This window comes from Calonectris borealis, chromosome 1 (assembly GCF_964195595.1).
Source record: "Calonectris borealis chromosome 1, bCalBor7.hap1.2, whole genome shotgun sequence".
Taxonomy (NCBI): Eukaryota; Metazoa; Chordata; class Aves; order Procellariiformes; family Procellariidae; genus Calonectris; species Calonectris borealis.
Genome location: NC_134312.1, coordinates 61239454 through 61266590, shown reverse-complemented (window position 1 = coordinate 61266590; position 27137 = coordinate 61239454).

Here is a 27137-nt window from a genome sequence, read left to right as displayed (position 1 = left end):
TAGATACCTTCATTTTTCAGCTTTTATCCATTTGAAATCTAAAACCTTAATTACAAAACTGCCTTTGTTTATCCTTAAATTGTATTTAAACTGAATCAACCCATGATCCACTTGAAACAAGTTATCAGTTATAAAAACAAAGTCTAATTAAGGGTGCCCTCTTGTTCAATGAACTCTATCTTAGTTGATAAAGAAAACTGTCTGGTATCATACTCAGGAAAACCTGGACCTTATGCTTAATATTAATATTAATTTTTCATCCTGTATTTTTGCATAGCATAATATACTATACTTATGTACTCCAAATAGTTTTATCCATGCTATGTGGCTGTTTACTCCTTTATGGTCTCTTACAGCATAGCATATAATGTTACTCCACCTCATTTTTTTCTAAAAATACATCTTTTCATCACAAACTTTTCAATAACCCTGTTCTCATCCTTGACAAAGCATCTTATATTTTTGGTGATTTAAGACCCTCAGCTACACATTCTAATTTTCCTTTTTTTTAGGGACAACCTGGACATTTCAGTTGTCCCTTAATGATCGCTGGTTTAGTAACCAGACTGGAAACCGTCCTTGCTCTCACAGTGCCGTCACTTTGGTGATTGCTTTCACTATTAACCTTCCATTTTTCCTCCCTTCCGTTGTTTCTTTTGGAGGCTGGGGAAGGTTGATGAATATCTTACTATCTTATAACCGTGGTCTTTAGGTCTGGGTGTTCAGAAGCGAAGGGCCCGTAGTGCGTGCAGCATTTTGTCCCTCTTCTCCCTAGCGCTCCTCAGCTGAACTCCCCGGGCAGCTCAGGGTTTCAAACCAAGCGACGCCCTCTGGGCTTGCTGTTCATCCTGCACTGCTACCCTGCTGCTGCGTTTTGCTCCAGAGTGGCAGCCACTGAGCATGTATAATCCCATCCTTCTGTTTTTATATCCTTGTCCCAGCTGGCTTTTCTTCAATGGTTGACTACCTCTACCATCAGCTCAGCAGAGTACCCAAAACAGCCCTGGATTGAGAACCTTTCCAGAGAGGACCAAGTGGAAGACACCACCTACATCACCTTTAATGCAAGAGATGGACAATGGGCCAAAAGATCCCTTTATTTTTGTATTATTTTGGATTAACACCACTAGTTATTTGTAGTTTCCACCAGTATGAGAGGTAAGTCAGGGCCAGTATTTTCAGACCTGAATAGAGATATTAGTTTTTTCCTAAAATATATCTAGCTGCAGACTCTGGTTATAAGTTAAAGATACCGTTGGTGTAGCTTCCTTCTCTTTCTCTAATTATTACTAATTACATTATTAAATCCTTTTGATAAGCAGGCTACACCAGCCCCTATACTCAAAGTGCCCTCTGCCTGAACTCTTCAAACCTGGCACAGAAATTTCTGGTAAATTTTACAATACAAATGGTTTATGGAAATAAAGTGGCACTAGGAATGTTTTGACTAACTGTGCCAGTTCAAACCCACATAAGTCATACAATGAATTGTTATGGTTTGAAAAGAGCTGTTTGCATTTTATTTTTTTAAAGCACTAATTAAATGACATATAAAGCTACTAACATCTTAGGTCAGGGAGAGTACCAAAATGGACATTATAAAAATGTTCACTTTGGTATTAATTCCGTGTTTATGGGGCGTCTCATGTCTCTAAAACCTCCCTAGACCACTATTAATCATAACCTATCAAGTACATTCATCACACATTTTTCCTGTCATACGCCAAAGAATGTCGTATTAATTAAAGGGGTGAAAAATTGGAAAGGTTCCTTTTCTCTCCTATTGTTTTGTAGAAGAGGAAATGATAAAGTTCAAACAGTAAATCTGCTCCTTTCCAGAAAAAGTTCTTATTAGGAAAATGGACTTCAGTCACATTAAAAGCAAAACTGTTTTGCAAAGTTTGGCCCAAATCTGGCTTGGGCTGCTTGCTGATCTAGTTCTTCTGAACTCAATTCACTGCAAAAGCAGGATTTGGCCTTTTAGCACTTGTGCTGCAAAATCCATGACTGTTATTAAAAATATTTTAATTAAACCCAGCATTAAAACTACATTTTTCTTTCAAACCATCTATAACCAACAATTAACAGCAAGGGGTTTTTCAAACCTCAAAAGAAATTGTTTGGGTGATACGCTATATGTGGTTTATAGATTTAAAATCCCTGGGGTTTTGTTTTCTGGGAAAGAGAAGACAAATCTCCGTTTTAAAGTTAAATGGGTTGAGTTTTCTGTTCATTCCCTACTGGACAGTTGTCCACATCTCAAAAGCTGAACGTAGCCTTAATTCATGACAGCTGTGTTCTTTACAATAGAATTGAATTTTATATAGCTCCATTCATATTTGAGGTGTCCCAAAGCATTTAACAATAAGGAGTCAGTGCCAGCTTTCGTGGACCACTGCAGCACGTCAGAGTTTTGCTCGATGAAAGTCCCCAGGATTTGGGTCCTTGGCTGGTGGCGATGCTCTGGGCGTGGGGACCACCAGAGTAGATGTTCTGCACCCAGCAGCCCCTCTCCCAGCCGCAGGAGGCAATACTGACAGGACCCTGGGGTTAAGTTCATCCCAATCCAGAAAGTACAGCAAAATGCCCTTTCCTTTAATATCTCTGAGCAACAGTACCCTCAGCCAGTTCTACAAGCATTGCTCTGCTAAATTTCTATATTTTCTATGCTTTCTGTCCAAAATGTGAGCTGCCAGCATTCTGCCTTGGACCTGCTGCAAAGACTGACTGGCATTAGTCTGATTGCATCAGCGCTTTACCATGTAGCAGGCTGAGCAGAGCAGGGTAGGTAGGATCCTTCCACCCTAAACAATGATGATGCTGTCACATCGCAGAGAAATTCTGGGTTAGTCACTGCCTGCTTATCAGAGTCAGTCCATGCATACCTGCTGAGCCTATCTGGGTCGCTAAGATTAAACATCCATCTTAATCCTTGTCAATAGATAACAACTTGAAAGTTGCTATTCTACATCTCACATAGTTTATTTTAACCACCGCCTTAAAATGGCAACAGCAAAAATATGTCTGTAAGTCTTAAGGTTTGAAGGCATAATAACTCAGACCAACAGGTATGAGAAAGAAATGTCTCTTAGTGCATATTGACTTCTAATTGGGAGTTCAGTGTAATACAGTAATTCTGTGGTCACACAAAGGAGTATTCCACAGCAGAAATACCTGAGAACACAGGTAATAAGCTACCTCTGAGGTCACCACCAGGCCCTTGCTATTGCAGGCAGCCACTTTGTAAATCCGCTGTACAAGTACAGGAGAGGAGTTGACAGTGAATACCTTTCGAAAGAACAGACCAACCTTTCCGTCACCTACGTCCATGCAACTTACTAACATAGAGGATGACTCAGAAACAAATTTGGTTGCCTTCAGCTGGGTAGCTTATTCAAAACAGAATGATAAAATTTAATTACTCCAGAAAGCAAAGAAAAGTCCAGAAAGACTTTTTCCCATGAAAATGGCACTAATTCGTAGTTTTGCCTTTGAAACAAAGAGCTTTTCTAGACAGTCAGGGTGGGGTAGGGCAAAGTCTTTCAGGACAAATACATAAAGTACAGGTTCACAAATTACATCAGAGGTTTGAAACCAATAAACAAGTCACACCAAGCTGTGCTCTGGAGTAGCATAAACCCAATGGATCTAAATTCCTCCCTGCTGTGATTTTGTGAAATCAGCGAAGTTACACTAGGGCTTTGAAATACCAGTTTTATTGCATAGGAGTAGGCTCATCTTCTTTAGAGGCCACAGATGGATTCCAGCTATCATGAAACAAATAGTTTTCAAGAACGGATATCCAAAGGGAATTTTCTACAAAAGACCTGAAGAGAAGTTTGCATCACCATTGTGTGTTTAAAATAAATCAACACGATAAGGAGAGTGATTAAGGATAGGTGGGGACCTCATAGTGCCGAACAAGCTTTGGAGACTGAAGTCACATGTGAGCATGAAATCATGAGAAGGAGGGAAAAAGAAAAGGAAGGTACAATGAACAGACATCAAGCAGTTTCATGGTTGGAAGAATAATGATCTTTCCTCCTGACCTCCAACATAACGCACTGCAAGAATGCAGCGGGGAAAAGCAGAAGTGAGAATGAGCTGGGATAAAAAGAAGACTAAAGTATCAAGCTGCTCTGAGTAAATAGGATAAGAAGAAAATAAGCTCTCAGCAAAGGCACATGTTACAGAGTCTTACAAATACATGTATTGCCCAAGGCTGATGCTGCTTTCCAGAAACCTTTTTCCCATTTCCCGTGTTAAGCTGAAGGGTGCAGAATGCACCATTAATCTCAAAAGAAGCCACTTTTACTTCCAGGAACAGAGTTGTCCAAGCTTGGCTCAAAGACTGCGAATTCTTTCTACTTGTCCTTTTGTAGGTAGGTTTTAGTGGGTGATGACAGTCATCTGTTGTAGAAAAGGATAAGTAAGATTGTTCATTCCTATTTTTCTCACAGGAAGAAATCCAGATGTGCATTCTTAGTATTATCTTTATTCTTATTCCGAAAAATTCCCATTCACCTCAAAAGCTTGCTTAGCCGACACAGAGTGAGGATCCAGGCTGTGTCTTAGTACACAGCACTTAAATGCTGCAAACAAGCAAATGAATGGGAAGATAAATGTAAATGAGCTATAACTCATACAGCAGGGCTCTGTTCTCCTTTTCAATTTCCTACTCACTTTAATCACTGACTGGTTCTTTAAGAAAAATCCTCACATTTTTGGTCTCTTTGGGTGGAGTTTGTCCCACTAACTAAAATCTGGTCACCCCAGTCTAAGTTTGCCCTTTAAAATATCTCAATAGGAAGAGATAGTGAGTCACCCCATTTGAGCACGGCCACCGAAGATAGCTGGGATATATTGCCCTCTGGGGGTGCTTGTTTTTCTCTACTGCTTATAAGGGAAACTTAGATAATTCTTAGATATACGAAGCTGGAATCCCAAACTTTGTAAGCAGATATATTAATACAATCAAGTGAAAAACACAAATTTTTTTGCAGATGTGCTATACATACATTTCTGTCCTTTCCTGCCCTTTTCTCAGCTTCTCATCTCTTTGGAGCGTAAGCTGTAGATCTCAACAGCTTCTGTGGGAGAAAGGAAAAAATGTTGATTGCTTCCTAAAAAATAATCAAGTGCAAGCACACCACAATCTTTATCATTCACAGTCAAGCACCTAGTTTGTTAAGTATCCATTAAAAAATGACAGTTAACTACAACTTCTCTGTTGTACGTGGAAATAGGTGATCATCTTTTCATGCTGTTTGGGGCCTTACTCATGTACATAAAGTTTTTTAGTCTCCTCAGAGTTCCTTACAGGTTTTAAGGCATTCAGGGACCTTGTGGTAATGACCTCCGTGGGCCACTGAATGTAGAAATACCCAGCCCTACAACTTCATAGATTTTTAAGCTAAGATCATAATCTTATTAATTAAGATTAATCTTAATTCCCTGGAGGAAATGGCAAAGCAGCAGAAGTCTCACTGCATTTGTCCTTGCCCATGCATCCTGGCCCTTCAATTCCTTGGCATCTAGGCCCCTACATAAATAAGCCTGTCCTTAGTTTTAAGTCCCGCTGAAACCAGCTGGCAGGGATGTCCCTGAGCGTCTGCCTCAGGGCGCCCTCAGAGGCACCACGGAGGACGACGGGGGCTTCTGGTCCGACTCTTACTCTCTGCTGTGTATGGATTTTGTTGATTCAGGGCTGAAGGGTGCACATCATGGTTTACCTACAGCCACTGAGAGGCACGTTCTCCTTTCGCAGCGTATAATTTAAGCAATTCTTCTAGCATCAGGCTAGGGTTCTAGACTAAGCCCAAGCAAGAGCTAGCATCATGTGATATAACTTAATTATCTTACTGTCAGCTGTGCTTTGCTGAGCATCTGGCCTTTAGTCTTTCAGGTTGAATCTCCAAGTTAATTACAAATACCATCCGGATTGTGATGTAGCCTAATTGCACTTACCTCCTAAACATTGTTTAATCGATTTTGAAATCCTAATCTACACATGATAAAGTTTATTGGTCATGTTAATTGGCTAAATCTGTCATTAGAAAGACGGAGGGAATTGGCTAATTTAACTAGACAACAGAATTTAAAAATCCAATGTCCAGATAATCCTGTTGTTGATGTCACAAACTTCTAGCCTATCCTTTTCCTTTTAAAAACATTTTTACAATTAGGATTGATTATATAAGGCTGATTATTCTAAGGCTGATTACTTTCAGTGCTGCAGAGAGCGCTTTTCCTCTCTCTCTCGTCTTCCACTGAAGTGTAGCAGAGGCAGCATTAAAAGCAATTGTGGATTCAGAAATGTTTATGGTAGGCAGAGCCTTCAGATTAGCGTGACACATGGAATTTGTGAGCTGTTAGATTCGATTTCAAAGCATTAGGCTAGGATTTCACATTTTGTTTCTATAAAATGCAAATAGACTTCAGTTGCTTTGTTATTAAGATGGATTTGAAATGCTAGTTGGGAGCAGATATGGAACCTATATTCATTACACAAGTCTTACTTCCTGGAATGGATTTTTTTTTCTTTTTTCTTTAGGATTTCTCCCAGATGCTAAGTAAACTGCTACTGTGAGACAGGCCATCCAAAAAGCTGTTCCCCTCACTAACAAGGTAAAAAGAGGTAAGGAATGAATGAAGTGAACTCAGAAAGAGGGCACACAAAGTCTTTTGTCTGGCAGCAGACATCTTTATCACTACTGGTGATCACACCATGGCTTCTAGAGCTACATGCAGGAGTCACTGCTGTGAAGGTAAAGATGTAGGATCCCATAGTTCATGGCTCAAGTAAGCCAGAGAGCTCCAAAGCACAATGCCAGCATTATTGAACTATCCTGAACACCATGGTATACCTTTGACGGTGAGGAGAGGACCTACTGGTAAGTGTGCATGACACCTGAAGGTCTCCCCAAGGTCAGGTTAGCTGTGTGTCCCAACAGCAGGTCTCCCCATGGGGCCCATGCACTGCAAGAAGGCATTTTCCAGAGGACGTTCAGTCACAGGAGTGAGCAAATCCAGCAGCTCCCTATCCTGCCACGTGCATCCAAACAGATTGCCAGAAGTCTGCCTGCAAGGACAAGAGGTGGGGAGCTCCCGGGTACTCCTAGTTTGCGCCAGACGAAGAGGGTGGAGTGGCCTTTACAGTTGTTTTAGGCTGTCATCAGATTTCCAGCCCATCAAACTGCAAGCAAGACCTGAAGTGTCATTTAAGATTTCAAGTTAGCTTCTAACTGGAGTCTCTGAGGCAAAATCTCAATCTGACGAATAATTGAATAACCCAGTCTTCTAACAAAAAAAGACCAACGTCTGCTATAAAGAGCATTTTCATGGTTGTAATTGTTAGTCCTAGTTTTAGTCAAATGTTATGGGAATGCATGCAAACGTCTGTGGATTTCCAGGAATTTGCAGAGAGCTCTCAGCACCCCAGGTTTCCCATTGTAATGCATGATAAACAGGAAAGGTAGACTGATCACTTGAATTTCTTGTTAATTGTGCCTATAAATAAGAGAACAAACACTTCTTTTTTTAAATCCTCTCTGCATACTTCAGACAAACATTGTGCTAGCTAAAAAGGCTGAACCAGCCAGTAAGGCTTGCTGGTCCATGCTGACATGCTTGCAGTGATCTGTGCATGGGTTAGGAAGGAAGCATGACTGAGCGTTTCTATGGAGATTAGAAAGAGCAGGTCTTGCTTCCTAGGCATAGCCTTAATTAGCAAATGCTTAAAGTTAGGAAGATCTGTTGTTTTTACAAGGACATTTTGTTCCAGCCGTGGTTGTGTTTTCCTCCCTTTGCTCAAGCTGCGTGAGGCTGGGAGGCCAAAAGAGTCCAGGGTGAACAAGAGCTTTCCGTCTCTCACGTCCACAACACCTGCCTGAGAGGTACCACGCTGCAAAGAGACCTGGAGTCTGAGGCTGCTGCTTTGCCACAGCAGAATCAGGAGAGATTTCCCCAGAACAAAACGCGTTCTCTTTAACTCAAAAGGGTGATTTGTCAGAATAGAAATTAAGCTTTCAGGACACATTTCTTTGGCCCTCCCCTGAGATTACCAAAAAGAGAAGAGTGGGCTAAATGAAATGAAGTCTGATGCATCTGTGTATTTCTAGATACTTTTGGAAAGATGCATAGATCTATATGCAGATATATCCTGCAAAGGTAGGAGCAGAGCCCCGTAATTTATTTCATGTGGAACATCAACCAACATTTTGTTATCTGCTCGTAACTGTTAGTCTCATCAACATGAATTACGCTGGGCTGGAACAGGCGATCCGAGCAAAGGGGTTTCCCTTGAAACCCTGACGCGAACTCCCTGCACCTCGTGGAGCGGAGACAGCATGTCCTTAAACCTGAACAATTCTGCTTCCTACTTCAGCTGTGGTTCATTAAACCACTTTCTGATGCTGGGTCAGGATGGAATTGGTTATGTTGGAATGAGACCCATTTTCAGACAAAACTTTTATTTTCTCCTTTTTCCCTCTCACCACAGATTTACATCCCCAGTCTTTAGCTTGATAAAATCACTTCTGCCCCTTTGCTTGTGCTTATAAGGAGGCACTTTCTCAAAACTTGAGTCCTAGCTACTTTTTATAGCTCCAAAATGCAATACAGATTCTGCTCCTGAGCACTGAAGTAATATTTTAGAAGAGTGGGGCTGAACTCCAGTACTCAAGTGAATTAGAGATGTATGTGTAGATCCAAGCTGTTTTCTTGCTCTCTTTGAAGTGTGCTGAGACCAAGCCAGTCTCTTCTAGCTGTCCTGTCATTTCTCTTACACTTTATACCCAAGCTGAGGTATTAAAAATATTGGTATTAAAAGTCTATAATGGCTCTCATTGTTACTTCAAAAGTCCTACCTCTCCAAAGTCTTCGTGTTCAGCCAAGCTTGACAGAAATAGACCTCTTCAAGAAAAAATGATCCTCATCCTTTCCTTCTGCTTCTTGGCTGCATTTTCCAACCTCTTTTCAGAGAAATATAGTATTTCAAATATCTCACAGAAAAAATATGACTCCTCCCAGATTCCTGAGGCTGCTCTCACAGTTGCCTGTGGATGCTACTGCTTCTTGAAAGGAGCTGTGCAGTAGGACCATGCTGGCTGACCCAGCATGAAGAAGTGTCTTGTACCTGAATGCCTCACATCCATGCATCTGTAGGAGGTGGTTTTGGGCTTCAGGGCAGACCACTTGAAAAATTGAGCAAGTAAGCCACGTCCTGGCACTGACACTGATCAAGTGACAACAAAATTTTGGCTTCAGTCTTTCAGCTTAGCTTGTATCCCTATACTGCTTCTCCTGTCCTCTAATGGATAAAAGTTGCCATCTGTGAAGATCTGTACAGGCAGGATCCGGATCTCTGCTAACGTCCCATTCCCGATATCCTTTAGCCAGGGCATCAGTGCTCTGTTGTACTCGAACAGTTGCTGGCCCTGGAATGCAAGTAACTTCCCGGCCTCTTTTATGGGGCTCTGAGGAGAAACCCTGCTGCAGGATGATAACATTTAGCGGGATTCCCCAGAGGCATTGCAGTCGCAGGCGCCAAGTAAATGACCCACCACACTCCTACTTGTATGATAAGGAACTTTACCGGTGCACTTTGCAGCCTGCTTTAATATTACCTCTTTCATCTCCTCCTGCTTTTTTTAAAGCTACGTGTCTTGCCTTTGTGGGACATCTGTGGGTGGCCTATACAGGGCAGGAGCAAATGCATAAGAATAATAGGGCTCGATTCCACCCCCACCACGGATCTCATCAGCTGCAGAGCCAAAGCGGCAAGCGCTTAAGCTATCAAACCTTACCCTCTTACTAGTGTTCAGGCATAGGTGGGAACTGCTGTAACTTCATGTGATTCACATGGACCTTTCAGAGGTGCACAGGATCACTGCCTCATGGTCTTGTGCCCAATAGATATAAAACCCTACAAGGGAAGAGAGGGTGGAGTTTTATACTTTATATTTTCTGCCCTGAGGTGCAGAGGATTTTGCCCTGGCTGTATGCCGGGCCATTTTGTTAGCTGGGAGGAGGTGGTGAAGAGGAAGTCATTTGCTGTGTGGCAGAGGATGTGTGCAGCACTGATTCACAGGCATTTTCCATTTGCTCTTTCTCATGCAGCACTTCTGCTTTTTTCTTTATCACAGGTGTAGGACCCTAACAGTATTTCTGCAAATCCAACTCTTGTCTGTGTTGGATGTCAAATTCAAAGAAACAAGACAGCAGACTTTGGTAGACTTCATTGGTATTAATACTGCGATAAGGACACTTAGCTCTTGTATTGCGTAAACATATGATAGCTGATGTTTAGTAAGAGAGCTCAGGGCAAAGGCCTGAATGTAGCAACTCAGCACACTGGTGTACTGGAAGCTGGATTATGTCTTGCAGAAAACTGTCCTTCATTTAAGATGCTGCAATAGACTGCTAAGCACATGTTTCCACCCAAAACAAAGGCAGCTCAGGAATTTGAATATTGTGGGAAGCCGGGCTTTGTCTGGGTATTATTTTGGGAAAGAAATATGTGTGGGTGGGTGAGAGACAGTTCAGGTGGGGAAGGAGGGAGACAGCATGTGGGAAACAGGCAGCGAAGGGGAGCTGCAGCACAGCCTGTGCTGGGAGAAGCCCGAGAGGCCGGAGGGCTGGCTGGGGAAGGTCTGCTGCTGTGAGAAGAGAAGTTGCCTCTGGTTGTTTGCGTCCTACTGTGTTTATGAGAGCAGACTCTCTATATTGTTCTACATAAAAAGAATTGCATCAAAAATGCTGGTCTCTGCTATTAATATCCTTACTTGGAAAAAAACTTAAGGGACCGAATTTTGTACAGCTGGAATGGTGTGGGATTGCCTTTATTTTAATGTGGCATTTTTTCTAATAAAGCTTTTGTTTTTTCCTTTTCCCTCTCAGTTCTTACTTGTTCCTGCTGTCCCTACTTCTTGGGAGAGGCAATAGGTCTCAGAGTGGCACCCCGTCACCTTGGGGAAGCCTCTTCTCTGCAGCACAAAAAGCGAGGTCCTATCGGAGGACAGAACTCGGTCCCGCCATGGGGCTCAGCTCTTTCCTGTTAAGAGCTGATGTTGACACCTAGGGAAGGGGCTGAGTTTCAGGTACTTAATGCTTATCCATCCAAATAGGTGTAAGAAGTCTACCTGTCCAGCTGGCCTTCATCTGTGCTTCTGACGGATTCCTTTGACTCAGATGAACGATGTCCAGAGGGGAGATATCAAAGCAAAGGTTATTCACAGGAATTATGAGAAAATGGTGATACTTCCCAGTTGGAAAAAATCCCCAAAGTCCTGCTGGTTTGATCAGGCTGAACTTAGAGTGCTCGTAGCAAGTAAGAACGTGAGGCACTATTTGCATGTTGCTGCCAGGTGTTGATCTGGACAAGGTCCTCCTAGTCAATCAGTGCATTTGTTGAACTCCCCTTACTTCTTCTCACACCTGCAGAGCAGGCTTCTGTGGTTGTTGATAACATCATACTGTGTCTGGGGAGCTTTTCTGTACAGAACTGACTGTCCTGAACCCCAGAAGGAGAGCGGCTGTCCACAGTCAATGGGTAGCCAGGGGTTCAGAGGTATCTCCTAGCACAACGGTGACGCAGTCCAGCAAAGGAGAGTTCTACAGATGCTATCTTAAAATGAGCAACCATCTCACCAGTGAAATGACACCTGTTCAAGAAAATAGCAAGAATTCTGCAATTCAGCCAAAATAAACCTGCAAAAAGTTGGCCAGAAATCTCTTGTGATTCTGTACTAGCCTACAGTAGGTAAGGCAAAGGAGTAATATGGCAAATTTTGAGAGCAAGGATCACACTGCAGCCCATAACCACAACCCGTTAGATGAAGCATGCTTAGACTGGAAAAGTAATTTATACAGAAAAATCCCTCTGGATTCCTCCCTTCCACCTCTCTGAGTCCTGATAATGTTCTGGGAGGTGTCACACTTTCTGCTGAGATGTTTAAAGCAAACCTAGTAGCTAGAGAGGTCACTTACTAATGGAGATGCCATCTTACCGGGCTTCTCTAATTGCAACCAGCAGTCAATTCATTGCCATCTTTCTGAGTCTCTGGCTGCAACCGGCAGGGAAAATAAAACAGCAGCCACTGAGATTCAAAGAGCTGTATGCAATCTGGATTGTGCATTTAGACAGTGTTTATTTTAAAAAGCTATTATCTACCAGCTGCTCATAAACTCTGTTATGCCCTGCAAGAATCTTTGTACTATGTAATTGTCTTGCCTCTCTCTAAATGCATATTCGACTGGTTTGAATTAGCTGCTAGCTTGTAGTGATTATGGTCATCATTCATCTAGAACAATTCAAATCAGATTTGGAAGTGGTGACATCACCTATCTACCAGTAGTGTCTGTACAGTAGGGGCATACTGTCCTCAACCTAGGCCAAACCCGTCTTCTGTTTTCCTCTGGTGTCTTATGAAGCATAGACCCTACCCAGGAAAGCCTTTCCCTCTTCCACTGCAAGTAATGTGTATTGCAGTTAGTCTTATTTGGGACCTTAATTACCATTCTAAAAACTGTGACCCCGTGCACACACACTGAAATAGGTTTTCTGTTTAACCCAGCGCATTTCCAGAGCGCGTTTGTCGTATCTGTTATGGTTGTAGACATCTCCTTCTTAACATCTGTGATATACTATGTAATGTTTCTTCTGGCTCTCCAGTAAACAGAAACCATATGAAGGTTCCGTGTTGGTGCTCCCTCGGACCTACCTAACGCTGGCCCTGATGTTAAGGTTGAGAACTACGGACAAACAGTGGAATGAAATAAATTATTGATGTAACTTGCGTATAGAAGATTTCTAAGTTTATTTAAACAGTGACAGGCATAGTTGATTTTTTGGTAAGATGCTGTATATTGGTAGGACAATAGAAATCTGCAAGAAACGTTGGCAAACCTTCGCAGGATTTTGACTTAACTCTCTTAGCGCATAGGTGGGAAAGTTTTCTTCTTATTATTCTGATTCTTAATTTGTTGGCTGTGTTCTGACAATTTGGATGCCAAATAACTCAGCAAGATCAGGAAAAGATCTTTTCCAAAATACGTGTTCTCTCATTATGCAGCAAAGTAAGTCAATGTTGCCAAATTGATGGCATCTGTTTCCGGAACAACAAAAGGATGTATTTGTAGAATATCTCACACTTTTCAGAAATGCTACCCATAACGAAAAACTGTCTTCTGGAAGTTCTGCATAGTAAGGAAAACTTCTGGATTGCATTTTCATTTGTACCAATCTCAGTAGCAATAATAGCATTTGCCATTAGGGGTAGGTCCAAATTTTTGTACTGAGATAACATGAACCGCGATTACCACATAACTCTTCGTATGTGAAGTAGGCAAGGAAGTCCTCTCAGTAGGCAAGGAAGTCCTATCACCAGGGTACTGTCAGCAAGTGAGTTCACCACTTCTCAGAGAGTTAAGGCTGGACCAGTATATGCCTTAAACCCTCCGTCTGTCTCAGTGCTCCCTGTAACAACCATAGGAATAGTGTTAACTATTTGCAGTGCCAACATTACAAAGATATGAAGGCTGATCATGCTAGAAAGATGATTTTAACAGTCCATGCGTGGTAATGGGTGAGAAGCTCAGAGTGAACTGAGTCCAGTCATAAGCAGGGTAGGGAGGAAGAAAACAGGGAAAGAGCGAATACTAATAAAACAGTACAGGTGATGGATTTGGGGGGATAAAAGTTATCTTTAGAAGTATGTTTTTTAACACTTAGCAGCACTCGGAGCCACTTGAATCTCTTTTCTAAAAGCCTGCTTATTTTAAAAGTGCATTTGAAAGATTTTTAACACCTTTCCAGGAGTGAACTGAAAATAGGGTATCTCTCTCTAAGTATCCAACGAATAGAGCCTTTCCACATGTATGTAACATTGAAGGTCCTACTGAACAAAATGATGGTAGCCAGTGTCTGCAAAGTAAAAATCAAAGTAAGGACCAAGTTTTTCCTTTAATTGATATGACTGAGTCAAGTTTAGCTTGAGTATTTCTGGAGAGAATTTTTCTAATGTCAAAGAAATAAAAAGCTGGATGCCCAGCTTCCCCTCTTGTTTGTCTTGCTGCAATCTACTCACATAAATAGAGAGGTTGATTTCTCATTTGTGCAATGAATTTGTACAGAGCAAAATGACAACAGCAGAGGTTTAAAGTTTCAGCTGTGAATTTCCTTCTTTCTGTTGACTTATATCAGAGCCAGGAATATATATCCTGCAGCTTTTTGTGATTTACAAGAGTGATAGTCACCTTCTGCAGAAGGCCTCACGTAAGTCTGTTTACCAGGATGGGTTTACTCAGGTAATTCAAACAAGGCAAGTCTGGTTTTCCATCCAAAACCATTCTCCCAGGAAACGGAAGCAAACCCACCCAACCAAGCTAAGTCAGCACTCGCAAGTGCTCTTATCAGCAAAATGTTGTCATACAGCATCAATCAGAGAACAGGCAGCCATACAGCACTGTAATAAAAAATGTATTTGGCACTTCCCGGACTATTTACCGTTTCATTGAATACCACACTCCTCTGAATGATGACTGCAAATTCCAGGGGACAATCCAGCCAACTCTCTCTTCAAGACTGGAATTTTAATGGCTCCGATAAGAGACCGCCATCTTTCATCAGATATCGTGGTGTTTATTTTAGCGTTTTGCCTCTTTTGTGGCAACTGTGTCTGCACACAGGCCTGGGGTATCAACTGATGACAGTCAGTCCTTTCAGAAGCCTCACCAAGGCACTTGAACCATCCATTACGCAGGGCAGCATGAGATAAATTTATCAGAAACATTTGCACGGGCCTTCAGCAAAGGAAGTGGTGCGCTCTGTGTATTTTCTGCAGGCTTGGTTGGGAGCACAAACAGGACCAAATGATAGAAAGATTCAGTTTGCAAGAAGACACCGTTCCCTCATTCAGGTTTGCTTCAAGTTTCATCAGTGCCAAGTGAGTCCACTGTGAACCTAGTGCCTCTGCATGGACGTGGATGCGTGGATGAAATGAGTGAAAGACTCAGTTATGTTTAACTTCGTTTTACTTTTACATTCCTTGCCTTTTGACTTCCTAGAGTTTAAACCCAAAAAGGTTAATGTGGTTGTCTAAGCTGACACTCCACTTGTAGCCCAGTTCAGGACATTGAGACAGAAAGAACAATATGCACAGATCCTTATTTTTACACACATTGATCATTTGATCAGAGGTCATACTATTTGTAACTTTTAACATTTCCAGCCCAAGAGCTCAACTGTCACATATCACTGTGTGTTTTCTTCTTTCATAAACAGATGCTCATTACAGTCTACTTTGCAAATCAGTTTTCCCTTACTCTTTAAAGACAACAGAGAAATACTGTAACGGGTAACTCCAGGATGTGCTGATGGATTTGTCACAAATTTCCTTCTACACATCTACCAGTGCTTCCCAAGACTATTGGCTGCAGCTGCAACAGTCAGACCTCATTCTCAGCTAGACACCCAATGCTTTGAAGCAAGCGCCTACCTTTGATCAAAAATATATATATACTCATGATTTTTGTGGTACAGTTTATGTGTCTGAATCTAGAAGAAAGGCGGAGCAAATGCCCATGGCAGGTAAGTTGTTTGTTGGGAAAAGCCTTCTCCCAAGCTGCTGGTGGGAATTGATCTTGTGTTGCTTGGTGGATGGTATCTTATTACACTGGAATTGTTCTTTCTCTGCACATAAATCCAAACATGCTCAGAACAGTAAATTGGCTCCTTTTTAAAATGCCACTGTGCTGAAACAAATGCAAAGCTTCCCACAGCCCCAGAGGGATTTTCTTGAAATCCATGAGTAGGCTCATGGCCAAGATGTAGGATGTGAAAATGGGGCTCAGCTGCGGTCTGGCTAGATATTCTCAGAGGTCAGGTGCTTTGCCTCAGGGAGCCTCCACGTGGCCTGTCTTTAGACCTTTTAAAGGTTATGGTGGTATATCCCTCTGGGACACTCCTACAGACTTGCATGGTGGTAGCTCTGGCAGGGTCAAAGTGCCTGGCTTGGCTGAAAGCAGCCTCCCCCCAGCACTGCTGAGAGCCTTCCATGGCCACCAAAGGTTGGAACAGCACCCCACTGACCCTGACCCTGGCAGCTGAACCCCGAAGAGAGTGCACGCAGGGCCCTGACAGCCAGAGATTTGGGTCTCCTCAAAATGAATAGCAATAGTGTTGCTAAATCCTCAGGAAAATTCTTGAGAGCAGAACTGGAGGTTTGACACCTCGTTTCCATTGGCTTTCAGTTGCAATTAATGTCCTAGCTGCTCCTTATGCCTTTGGAAAGTTCAGCCCATAAAGGCTAGAATTTCCCAATGACCCTAAGCAAATGCAGAACTTGTGCAAACACCTACATTTCTGTGGTCCCCTGGAAATCCTCTGTTTGTTTTGCTAACAATTTTTGTGATAATTTATGTTTTCCGAACATTGGCATAGAATTCTTAAGAAAAACATAATCTGCTTGATTTTCCAGGTGGATTTAAGCATTCAGTACATGAGCCATGAACTCTAGAGAACACTCCCCTAAGGTCAGCAGCACTGGGTCAGGCTCTGCAGAGCACGCTGTGGGATGTGGGATGCACCTCAGGTTAATGACTTGCAATTGCACGCAGCCTTTCCTAAAGCTGCGCGTGTAGTTAATGCGTATCAGAACTCAGCGAGACTATTCAAATTACCTCAATTTCCCAATGATTTATGATGTATGTTTCTGACATCGTTGGTTATTTATCTGTCCTCCTAGTGTTGCTAGCCAAAGCAAAGAGGGGAGAAACAGATGCAGCAATATTATGTTTGAGCAAAAGGTAAGATGTTTTCAGGGACTGTACAAGTTGGATAGAAGGGTACTCAAGGACTTGAAAGTCAGAAAACTAACAGAAGCATCAGTCCAGTCCGGAGTCAAAGCAACTGAAAGAGCCTTTCCTCATTCTCTTTCTACGGTGAATCATTTCCTGACTCTGGAAGATGGATTCTGTTCGTTTAAGTAGTTTTCCAGAGTGTATTTTATATTGTAGACTGGAAGTTTTTTACAATATGCCACTCATGACTTTTCATAACCCTAAAACATTAGGTTTCTTTAGTAGGAAAAAACCCACTACAGACACAGCACTTACAATAAATGGGCCAAATTCTGTTCTCAGTTACAGCTATGCAACCCTCATCCTTAATGCATGTAATAACTGAGCTTAGTAAAGGTAGTGGATTAAAGACCTGGGGTTCCAAAATCCACCCTCAGATGCATGTGTGTGGCTAGGATGAAATCAACGGGAGTCCCATGTGTACATCCAGGGTAGACTTTGGCTTGTGATTTTTATTGTTTGCGCTATTGGATAAAATTGATTCCAGTGTTACGTTTCTCAGTCAGAGTTATTTCTACATCATGCATCAAAATGTTGGCTTCGATCTCTTCTTCTTGATAGTAGCTTTGAGGAGTATTTGTTTTCTGGTTAGTTTGGGCCCAGCATTAATCATTCTCAGGCTTCCTCTAACCTTTTTTTTATTATTTTACTGATGGCAGATTTAACTGTTGGCTCACCTTTATTTCCAAAACAGATGAATTTTATTAGTCTCTAATATTAACCAGATCCAACTAGTTGATAGAGTTAAACCAATGATGTGGGCCAGACTCTCAGCTGGTGAACTGCAGCCCCATTGACTTGGGTACCCTGTCTGGGAGAGTCGTCAGGGTGCCCGGGAAGGTGGTGAGCCCCAGCTCACAAGTGCAACCATGTAGAGCTGAAGGTCAGCAAGCTGGGCTCCTTCATGTGCTCTGAATTAGAACAGAGAGTCCTATTAGACCTGCTGCTTTATAACCAGAAGGGAGGGGATCTTTCAGGGGGTATATTTTTCTTTTAATAGTTGGAGCTCAGGCTTTGGGAGAAAAATATTTCTTTATGCTGGTAGTAGAATGAGTCTGAACGAGACAGTAAGAGCTCTGGTGAGGAGCTGGGGGCTGTTCTGGAATCAGTAGCTTACATCTCATGATGTTTTCTAGCTTTGAAATCTGGGTCGGTCTCTAATCTAAAAGCTAGGCATCAGATTCAGAAATACAGGCAATCTCATGAAGATAAGCTGGTTTTGCTTTCTTGTTTAGTTTTTTCCTCTTCTGCTTTTTTTTCTCTTAGGGAAGGAGAATTGCAGCTTGCGCATGGTTCTAGGTCTGCAGGAAGCCTTCGTGCTATGCAGGCCGTGCAATTTGCAAGGCTTATGTAAAGGCTCAGGAATGAAAAGGGAAAGTGGTGAGGAGAGGAATTTCTTATTGCCACCGGGAAGGCATGTGGACCTTCTGCGGAACAAGCTGTAAGATCTCAATGTTTAGGGTCATCTTCTCTAGCAGTTTCAAATGCAGCAAAAAAAACAGTGCTACCCCTTTTATTGCCTCTTTATTTCAGTAGCTGTTATTTGTGCAGCCTACTTCTGAGGCTTTATGCAATTCATTTGTGCCCTTTGAAGCAGGACAGACAGAACTGTGGACGCTTTTAAAGTAGACACAAGGTTTGCTCAAACTAATTAAGCTGAATTTAAGAACTTCCTCTCAGTTGTCAACTAATTCTTAATTATAGGATCACAGGAGAGTTCAAGCTGGAAAGGACTTCAGGAGGCCTCTGAGCAGGAACCCCCTGCTCAAAGCAGGGTCAGCTATTATCTGGATATTTGGAAAAAATAAAGCGAAGATAACTGGAAATAGTACCTATTAGATTTTAGTTTTAAACATAAGCATGACTTCTCTTAGAGCTCTTATAGCCTTTAAAAGAAAGCCTAGTACTCAGTCTCATGGTTCTATTTGTATTTCCATCTCTAGCAGTTGCTTTTAGAACAATTTGCAGTAGGAGTGTACCACCTTCACCAGGTGTGAATCAGGCATCAGGCCCTCAGCGCGGTTCACCAGCATTTCATGGCTAAGAGCTGTTCTGCAGACAGGACGGACAACAGGCTCCAAATTGAACAGCAAACTGGCATTGGTTCTCGTACCTTTTGCGTGCTTGTCACCTGCACTTAGGAAGCCTGGAGAAAGGCATAAGGACTCATTTGTGCGGGAGTGCGGGATCCGCAAGTTGCTGAGGCAGTGACAGGTTCGGCAGCCATGCACAGCAGTTATTTTGCTGTCCGTAGCTGGTTTTCCATTTTCCTTAGTGTTTACTGGTAGTAAAAATATTTGTGATGTGGAGATTAATTCCTGCAGAATAAATCACAAGCACATCTGCGGAGAATGGTTTCTCTCAGAGTAGCCTTGGCTGTAGTGAACATGACTATTGCCATATTTCTTGAGAAAGACAATACGCTCTTTTCGTTTTCCCAGTTTATTATGGGTTCTTTGCTCCGTGCCTTGATCTGTTCATGTAAATTCTTATGGACCTTTGTCCACAGCTTGTGAACTGAGCTATGAGGTCACATCATGGACTTCTGGAGAGAACAAAAGGCGCTTTACATGGAAGATCCGTACATTGGGTTGTTTCTGCCTTGTGAACGTGGTAGCGATGTGCCTCAAAACTGAGCTTGGTATCTGTGTGCCAAAATGCTGTGAGCCACGGAGAGATCTGTTATAATATGAAGAATAGACCGAGAGAAAAAAGATCAGTTTTTAGAAAGATTTGGGCTGGTCGGGGATGTTGAATACAAACTTAGACACGCAATTACCAAAAAGTGTAGCCTTAGCTCGAAACTTTATCCTCTCAACATGTTTTATTAAGTTCCGTTTCAAATGGTCCTGCTTGTCTGCCACATCACTTACTGTTAATGAAGGATGGTGGCAGGAATGGGAACCGGTCTGTGAGACGTGTCAGGTGCAACAGACACCGGCATTTCCACGCTGTGCTGGCCAGAGGCTCAGCGTAACACCACCTTCCCTTCGGAGTGCAAACCAGAGCCGTCCTTGCACTAGCTCTCCTGTTATGCCTAATCATTTAGTTAGGATACCTGCTCACCGCATACAGAATGCTTACAATATTTCAAAGGGTTTTATCTATGAATACCAAGCCCAGAGAGTGCTGCTTTTTTCAAATTTTATCAGGGAAATGCTGTGAGGCTGAGCTGTTTCTAACCTCAGATATTTTCTTGAGCCCGGTATTCTAGGCGTTGTAGCTGCCAGTGTACTTGAATGGCCAGCTTGGACATTTCGAAGTATCCTTCTGCACTCACTTGTTCAGAGCAGATCAATGGAGAACACTTTCACACATTCTTATACCTTCATTTATCTCAAAAGTTTCATCTAAAACCATTTACAATTGAGCAATATGGTAATGTTTATTTGCTTAAAAATCTACCTAAAAATCTACCTAAAAATCTAAAAAAAAAAGGCAAGGAATAAACACGCAAGAACCATTCATGAAGTTATCCTCAAAAAATATGCATTAGTTGAGCAAAGATGGCATTGTCATTCAGCTAAGGCTGAGCTTGATGCCAGCATTACTCAAGCAACAACAGATCACATGGGCCTTGATTGTATCTTAGAGAATTAGGTCTCCTTATCCTCCATCAATAGGGAATGAGAGCTCCGGGCTGTATAAATAATGCCAAGGGAAGTGCTGCATTGGACAGGGCTACTAGAGTTTTATTAACCTTGGAAATACGTTGTGCATACATGGATAATCAGGCCTTTTTGAAATCCTGTGGATGAGCGTTGCTGTTCTCTCGCTGCACCTACCGGCCTGTCACTGATTGGCATGTAGAGAGAGGAATGAGTAACCAGTAGCGCATACCATGCGTATGAGCAGATTTCCCTGCTGCGGTGTAATTCTGTCACTGTCGGGCTCCTTTCAGTTCTCTTCAGAAGAATTCCAGGAAATCGGATGGATTTTAAGCCAGTAGACTGATTACACAGCCGCCAAGTCATAAGGGTAAAGCGCTCCATAACTATCCTCAAGAATCCATTAAAGCCCTGCTGAAACATGATCTACCACTGATTAAAGGGGATTAAAGGGGGGGCGGGGAGCGTTTTGAGTTGTAATGCACTGAGTGAAAGAGATCAATAAATGAAGCAGGGAGTTCTGAGAATCAGCTTGTCCTTGCAAATGTTTTATTTCAGCTTCACCGGGAGAAACTGCACCTGGACTCTTCCCATCAGCTCCATGGGAGTCAGATCAATTTTATGGGTTTGCAGGGAGGATGGGGAGGTTAGCACTGTTAATGGAAAAATACTGACAACTGTATCAAATGCTGCCGTTAATTCGAAACACTAGCAACGTCTTTCGAAGTAATGTTTCACCTTAATTGCCTTAGGGAATAATTTAGCTGTAATTGGAGAGTAGCTTAAAGTTATGTGCATTTCTGAAACTCAAGAAGGAAAAGGAACATGGCAAGGAAGAAATGCCTGTCTATTGAGTCTATAGGGAAACCATTAACTTGGCAAAAACACAGGGGAAAGTTCAGTGATCAAGCAAGCTGGCAGCGCGGAGTCAGAGAGTGGGAGAATGGAGAAGAGGGCAGTGAACCAGCCTGATCTTCAGAGACGGGATTTCCACTGAAATCGATGTTGTACACAAAGGAGGCTGGTGAAGTACAGCAGAAGCATTTGTCAGAGAAGACAAAAAAGAGAGATGAATGGGAGTAGCAAAGAGGCCCCTAGGAAAGTTCAGTGAATTGTGAGAACTCACAAGACACGTAGGGTTGAATGAGGATACTGAAGGAAAGTGATCCTAAGTCATGTGTGCTGTTCTTGCAAGGTACAGTCAGCCCACCGGGACTTCGGCTTTTGCTGCCCTGCAGCTAGTTCCCCTTGCTGCAGTTTTCATTTTGTGCTGTGCCCAAGCAGGGAATCCTGCAGGGAGCCTGTTTCCCAGGGACCTCGGTGCTTCCTGACAGTGGCCAAGTATCTGTGAGGTTTCTGACTTGGAGTACCCAAAACTATTAGATCCTTCTGAAAAATTGCTAAGACCTTTTCGTAAGGACCGAGAAGGAAAAAAAGAATAGTTTTAAACAATATTGCACAACTGCTTGAAGTCATCAATTGGGTTTGGCCTGGTTGATAGTAGTGGTGGTACCATATTGAAGGAGTTACTAGTGCAAGGACAGGCTTAGAAAAAGTGAAGGGAGGTGAGAATGACAGAATTTAAGTTATGATGGTGCAGCTATCTGAGTGCTTCTCCTACTATTTTTTTTCCTTAACTACTGATGCTGGTCACCTTTAATGAGCAAGACATTAATAAACTTACAACAGCACTGAAAAAAAGCAACAGGCTTTGCAAACACACACGCAATCTTTAACCTAAAAACGTTGGTATTAAAGGAATAAAGTTTACCTTGCAATGCCAGATATATTTTATTATTTGCACGATGTATTTAAAAGTGGTGTTTTCCACAAGCTCGGAGAGAGAACCAACAGCAATTTTACATGGAATAACTGTAGTAATAATTACTTAGAAGTCATTATAGAGTTTATTCCAGATGAGAAAGTGGTGAGATGGCATAGGTTTCTTAATCTCCTGGAAAGAGAGAATATTAGTCTACAACAGTCTCCTGCTGAGATTATTCTTCATTCAGCCTTCTACAAGACAAAAAGATTGCTTGTGGGAACTTCTCATCAAAGAAATGAATACAAGAAAATCTTTGCCATGTCATTTCTACTCTTTTGGGTTTTTTCAGTGACAAGTGCAAGTGCTGTGAAAACATCTAACCTTAAATGAACAAGACTTTACATAATTATATTTTTTTTTAAATCTAAAATGAGGGAAAACGTTGCAGAAGGACTCCTCATTATTTTAGACTCTTTAGGTCTAAAAGCCATTTCCACAGAGGAGGTTGTGTTGCACTTCATTGGTTACGGCATCGGCGGGGGACACCAGCCCAGCACTGGGAGCACAAACCCAACGTCACAAGCTGAAATCTGTCTAGACACTTCTCTCAGGGCTCTAAAAAACTCTTTGAAATGCTGAGATGGAGAAGTCAGCACATCTTTCTAATTCAAAGATCAAATTGAGTGAATTAACCAGCACGTTAACTAAGACGTTCTTTCTTCTCCATTCTCAAATGGCAACTAGAGGGTTAGGGTGAACTTGTACTGAAAGCACTTAAATTCATACACACACACAAAGATGAAATGACGGGTAGAGTTCCCATTCTCTGTTATCTTGCCAGCTTCCATAAACCATGTCCTTTTTTCTTCTAGCCCAAAGCCCACAAAAAGTGAAATAAACCTGGATTAAACTTGTTTCAAAGATACGGCACAAGCTGGGGAAGCATGCAGTAAGATAAGCTTAATTTCAGGTTTAGCTTTACATTTCTAAATCTCCTGACAACATTGCACAATCTGAAGTAATTTCCCTGTTGGAAAAAGATGTCCTTAATCAGATCCAAGCCAGGAACTCTGCAGGTTTGGCAGCTGCACAGAGGCCAGCAGAGAGTGTGTCAGAAAGTAGACTGAGGTATTGAAATTGTTAAATTCTTCCAATAGTCCCATATATGGGTTTGATTTAAGATAAGTGTCAACTTGTTTCACATCTAGTTGTTGTCAAGGAGGTGAAAATTTGGCAGTTTTGTCCCATCATATGCTACTTTTTTGCCCCCTATGGCAGTCTAAGAGAAACCCCAAAGCAATGAGAGATTAAGATGGCATCTTAAGCCTAATTGGCTTGGAAATTATCTTATTAGTAGGGCCAACTCCGGAACCACTCACCAGTTTGATTGCAAACATGAAGCACAGAGCGTTTTTTCCTTTCTCACCCTTTTCATTAGATCTCTAATTCATTAAAATATGATAAAACTTTTGTAACTTTGGACTACTACTTAATATGAACTGTTCCTGAGTCACCCAGGAATGGGAAGTGATTTATGACTACCATGCCAGGATTCCCTGCAGCATGTGCTCTTCGTGTAATATGAATGTCTTCCAAGGAGTAGGAATGGGTGAATCGATCACCCAGAGCCATGAGCTGTTATTGGTTTTGGTTTTTTTTTTCGAGAGTTTTTTTTTAGAAAAAAAAATCCTGACCTCAGACTTGGCTTGGGAGCTCCTGACAGTGGTCAGCGTTGCTGTGGTAATTTTGTGCTTTCAGCGCGTGGACCGACATGCTCCATGACAGCACATTTGTTAATCTAAAATACTGGTAGATGACAGAAATCCAAATCACAACGGATTGCATTTTTGGTTGGTCAGTTGCACAAGAAAAACTCAGGCATGATACGTAGCATTATATCACAGCCAGTAAATAAATGCACACAAATGTAAACAAGCCTTAGATAGATGAGTACCACGGTGAGAAAAGTTGAAAGTAGAGCAGCTGAGAGCCCATGTGGCTCCGGGTACTTTACAGTGTCCCATGGTGTGGCATCCTCCATGGCACAGTGTGGTTCAACCCCATTTACTTTGAAGGAGTTACGCTGCCTTGCACCAGCTGACAACTGGGCAATACAGACTGCCCAACAGCTGCTAGAGGCAAAAAGAGAATTGGCCACATTTCCAGAAGCTGATGTGAAAATTCTCCTGTTGAAAACACAGAGACCCATATGACCTAATTCAGGCAAGAATCATTTTATTCCGTGAGAGAGAATTGCTAATAATGATGATTTCTGAGTAGGAGGAATTGCCTAGGAGAGAGTTCCCAAACCCTCACTGATTTGGAAACCAGCAGTGGCAATGGCAGCAGTAGCAGGAGTCTCAGAGCTCTGGTCCTTGCTCTTTGCAAGCACTGCAGGACACAGCCTTCTTTTTGCTGGCCATTTATATCCCACTTAGAGGTAGCTTGTGTCTATCCGTTTGCAAACCTTTAGGTACAGTGCTAGTTGTATTATTTCCCAGAGATCACTGCAAGATGAGCTATTCAAATACAGATCCCAAGGAGAAAAAATTGTAGCTGCCCAGAGGAGACCATATTTCAGAGATACTTAGGGATACTTGTGCATTTCTTATTTTCACCGTCAGTCACTTTGATACCAAAATGGACCACTTTTTTGAATATAACCTCCAGATCTCTTCCACAGAGGAGAGAAAGAGACTGATGAACCATGTCAGAGAAATGTATGGCTATAAGACCTCCAGTTGGGTAACTGCTGTCCTCCTTGTGCAGGTTTGAAGCTGTAATGAATAATTGCAATGAGGGAAATGTATGCCAAATAATGTTGTGAAACAGCATCTGTGGGATTCTCAGGACAGTTTGGCATTGCCTGGACACTGTTTCAATGAACCAAGAAGCAGACGAGCCAGTGTCAGAGGGCACTGTATATATCATACGGGAAGTGTAAATTCTGCATGTTGAAATGGGTAAGCGTGACCGAGAAATAGCAGTCTGCAGTCAACATAGATTAGAAAGGAAATCATGACTGCTTGGTATTCCAGCCATTTAAATAAATGAGAATAACATTTCTAAGCAATAGCGAGATAAAAGAATGAAAAGCATGAGGAAATGGCATACTGTGATGTAAAAATAGCCTAGCGCAAGCCAAAGCAGCCATGCTGAGCGTGGAGGGAGCTGTGCAGATGTATGATCACTACTGCCTTACATGACCTGGGGCATGTGCCGTCTCCCCTGATTTCTTCCTCTGTCCCAAATCTGTGCCTGGCTAAGGATTCCTGGGAACTTTAATGTAGCATTGCAGATGAGGATCGAGGGCCAAGCTATGTAGTTACAGAAGAGCCAAGACACATGTAACTTTAGGCTCTCTGGACTGGAAGGGGAAGAGGGTGCAATTTCAAAGGAATCACTAGTGTGGAAAGAATATGTGGAAATTCCTAGTTCACAACTGGAGCTATGTAAAACTTGGCCCTTGTGCTTTTCAGAGATTTCTGTTTTCTCTTTTATGTCAGTTCTTGCAGGCTTGCACCCTCTGGCTTTTCTTTTGGGTTCTGGGAATTGAATAAACCCTGGAAGTAGTAAGAATCATCTGGTCTCACAACCTAACCATGCAAAATCCCCTGGCTGGCGTGGTTTTGATGTGAAATCGTAAATCAGTCCAGGTTCACACAAAGGGTTTCTGAGCTGCAGCAAACTTTACACAAATGTGAACTTGGTTTTGGATTATTTTTATTTAAGTTTTCCTCTTAATTTCATCCCTTCTATGTTTTTTTCATTAACAAGCATCTGGAAATTGAATAAGCCGTAGTAATACGGATGATTATCTTCTCTCTCTCTCCCCCTCTCTTGGTGTATCATTAACTTTTCCTTTTGCCCCCTCCTTTCCTGTTCCACACATAAATGGGCTTGAAAAAAGCCTCAATGAAAAGTGTGTTAGAAGGACTACAGTAGCTTTAGGACTCAGAAAAGAATGTATTCACAGGTCACACCAAGTAAGGAGCTTGAGTAACCCTCTCTGTGAGGTCTAATTTTGGTATGTTTGAACTATCGACTGCTCTTATAATGAAAAAATAAATGCTTATATTACAGTTAAGCATGAAGGTCGTAAGGAATAAATATATTCCTTTAGGTAGACCATTGTCTGGTCATTAATTTTACTTGTGTTTTTCTTAATGCCATAATTCCATCTAAGTCAAAGCTCGAATGCTTATATTGCACAGCCAGACAGCCAACAGGAATAAAGTGGTAGATCTAATCTAGCCATACTTTTAAAAAGCTTTTAACACAGACCTTCACAGAACACTGAAGATGCTTAGAGATTTTGAGATCTGTAAGCAAACACAGCATCAGCAATCCCGTTCCAACAGATTTAGAAGTGACGTGGTAATGAAGTGTGCAGGGAGAGAGTGCAGGGGGGTGAAAACGGGTGGGAAAAAGGCAGCCACTGAGTTGCCAGTGGCTCAGCGCTGGGCCCAATTTTTCTGTGGACTTTCCAAATGCTGAGTCATATAAGCAAAGTGTTTTTGTTGACTGTTTCTTTATTTTTAAGCACCTGTTACATATTTTATAAAAATAAGTAACATACAAAAAATTTACAACTGTAAAAATGTGGGTTTGATGCAAAATTTCAGTAAACCAAGGTCTCTTCAGACAACCCAGCTATGTTTATAGCCTTTAAGAATACGCAGCTTCTGTTAGTCTGATGTACAAGGCTGGTGGCTGAGGTCTAAAGAGGAAGAAGAGTAGATACCCCTGAAGAATGACCCAGGACCAGAAGCCAGAAGGGTAGTGAGGAGAGACATGGACAGAGCCAGCAGGAATGCCTAAAAATATTTTGTTTTCATTGCACCTTGTACAATACATGGGGTTTTTACATTTCAGAGAGAAACCCGCACAAACAGACACATTGT